General features: G+C 33.3%; 1 long non-coding RNA gene across 1 annotated transcript; it reads right to left on the reverse strand.

Annotated features, from left to right (window-relative positions):
* Nucleotides 1-798: 798 nt before the first annotated feature.
* Nucleotides 799-1,852, reverse strand: LOC123274695. Its single transcript, XR_006511552.1, has 3 exons — nt 1,429-1,852; nt 940-1,134; nt 799-836 (listed from the first exon to the last, which is right to left on the reverse strand). It is a non-coding gene; the product is annotated as an uncharacterized LOC123274695 (long non-coding RNA).
* Between the last annotated feature and the right edge of the window lie 1,067 nt (nt 1,853-2,919).

A 2,919-nucleotide genomic window follows, 5' to 3' on the forward strand; every position in this document is an offset into this window, starting at 1 on the left:
TATTATATATGCTAAATAGAAATTTTCAAAGAAAATTAGCCGACCGTAAAATGGCGCAAACATTTTTTTTATTTAAATATCTAAAAATTTTTTTTTTAATTTCACGATATAATTTTTTAATTTTTCTGCAAGTGAAATTTTTTTGTTATATAATTTATTAATGAAATTAATTGATGAAATTTTAATACATACACTAAATTTATTATAGTTATTATTACAATTATTAGACTTTGAGTATTTTTTTTTTTAATCTAATTTACAGTCATTAATTTAATTGTTTAACAATAATAATATTATTAAAAGCGCTAAACTAATTCTTGAATTAGCAGCTATTTTTTTTTAATTTCATAATAAAATGATAACTATGTACATGAACTAAGTGACCCTGTCATTGGCCGAATGGCTGTTGGATTTTTTTTTCTAAATAAATAAATAAATAAATATTAGTATATTTATTGGCAAGCTTTAAAAAAAATATCAATTTAAAAAATTGTAATTTTTAAATAAAAATTTTCTTCATTCGAAATCACTGATTGCTTCATCAATCGGTTTGTCTAATGTTTAATAACTAATGAATGCAACCAAGAAAATTTATGCATACCTTGTCCAATTCTTTATTATCATGGCCATCGATAACTAAAGCATTAAATCTAATTGCCTTGAAGCGCTTTCGGTATACTTCCTTGTTATGTTGTAAAAAGCAGGTTCACTTTGACCGAGACGATTGATGTCAAAAATGGCAGTAAGATTATCAAGTTTTTAGAAAGAGACAAAATGTAGGGGCTTCCCCAAATTGTACCTTTGCTGATTCTCCATCACCAATTAAATAGTATACACTAAAATTAATTATTCTATGATTTATTAATAAAATTATTCAATAAAAAGTTTATTTTTATAGCGCAAGCATTGTGTATTTTATAGCGTAGGCAAAATGCTTACCGGTAATTGGCTTTGTCATAATTTTTTTCAATATAAGCCATACTTATCAGCAGCAACTGAAAGACCTCAACCCAGGGGATATAATACCCTCATCAACGAAATTCAATCTTGGAGTTGTATGTCCATCTGAGTCGCTGTTGATTTTACGTAAATTGAATAAATCTTCAACAGGAAACAATCCAGCTTCTACCCATACTGTAAATTTATAATTTATCATTTACAATTTATAACAATTAAATAATTACTAATAGATTAAATATTACTTTAAATAATTTTGTTTGATATACACAAATTTACAAGAACTTCAATATGTGTAAGTGTGAAAAAATGAGATATTGAAAAAAAAAAAAAATAAATATTAGCAATAACAAATCAACAAAACTAAAAACTACACTACAAAAAATGAAAAAAGTCGCTAATACATAAAATTGTAGCTCAAATAATCTTAAATTCTTCCTGAGGTACGAGTTTTAAAAAATAATTTAGTACCTTAAGATTCTAATGAACTGCCAGCAGTGCTGCATTCTTCAGCCCACATGACACATTCAAAGTCTCCGAGCATGGTCATGTCAATAGAAGAGACAACAGCTTCTTCATCGATACTATCCGGAGGCTTCCTTTTCCTTTTCTTCATCAGTTAACTCGATCTTTAGCCTACCGGAATCTGGATCGTCTTTTTCGTCCTCGGTCAGAGTATTTTCAGCGGAGAGCAGCTCGAAGTCTTCGTCAGTCACTTCGTTAAAATTATCTTGGTTGCGAACAGGAGTCAAGAGCCGACAGGTGTTCGTTACATCAGCTTGCCGGGAGTCGAGACTACTACGACCGGGTCTGGAGATTACCTTGCATCATTGTTCGTTCTTGTTGTCGTTCTTTTTGTTACTAGGGGTTGACTTTTTCCGCCGTAGAAACTCCCCTTAACAGTCGGACATGAGTGCGGCCGGTCGCTGAACAGAGAAGCGACTGTTTGCTACAAGTGGTACTGATAAATGCGCTTCTTCTAATTTCAAGTGCTCGTCTCTGTCCAGCTTACTCCGAGGAGAGTCCCTTTGCCGGAGGGTCAGCTGACTCTTGGCCTTCAACGAGTCTGCGGTACAGTCGCTCGACAATTGACCAAGGTTGGATATCGATATCTCGGGGCTGACGATCATCAGGGAGGTTATCACCGGAGTGGACAGGACTCGTGGCAGACTCGGTCCCATGCCAGCAGGACACCACTGGTTTTGTTGGTAGACCTAGACTTGTCACTGGCACCCTTCATTGCTCCCCTTTGCTTTTTGTCTCCGTTTTTTACGTACGTAATGCTTACGTAGTTTTCTGTTAGTTGGTCTAATTGGTGCACCTGAATTCTTAGCGCCGGAATTCTACGACTCCAGCACTGCGATACAGTTGAGTCTAGTCATAGCACGGCTAGTGGGCTGCCACTTGGGTCGCTGGGGCTTGGCGATGACCCGATTCGCGAAGAACTGCTCGTAGAATATACCTGGGTGGCCCTCGGCGAGTCATTGGTCGCAGATAGTCTATTTAGAATATATTAGATTAATTATTTTTCTTTTTATATTTTACTATATTAATAATAATTTATAATAATTTAATATATTAAGAAATAATTTTAGAATCTTTTTTTTATCATTTTGTGGCACTTTTGAATAAAATTAAAAAATTATTATTCAAAGTAATATTATTTGATCGAGAAAAAGTTGTGAAAATTTAATCCAGCAGTAGTTTTTGTGAATAATTTTAAACTTTAGAAGCCGCAACTTACAAGCGGTTATAACCATGTGTTTTCATTATTAAACTAACTCAAAAAGACTGATGATGACGATTTTCTAAAATAATATAATAATGTTATGATTACCTTTGATAATTCACTTTGACACTACGCGGAGATAAGCTGATTATTTTCATCATTTGACGTAGCAATCTCATTAGTTGACTCTGTTTGTACATTTTCAGTCAAATGGAAGTTGGATATCCCTCTAA

The sequence above is a fragment of the Cotesia glomerata genome, unplaced genomic scaffold (genome assembly GCF_020080835.1).
Source record: "Cotesia glomerata isolate CgM1 unplaced genomic scaffold, MPM_Cglom_v2.3 scaffold_564, whole genome shotgun sequence".
Lineage (NCBI taxonomy): Eukaryota > Metazoa > Arthropoda > Insecta > Hymenoptera > Braconidae > Cotesia > Cotesia glomerata.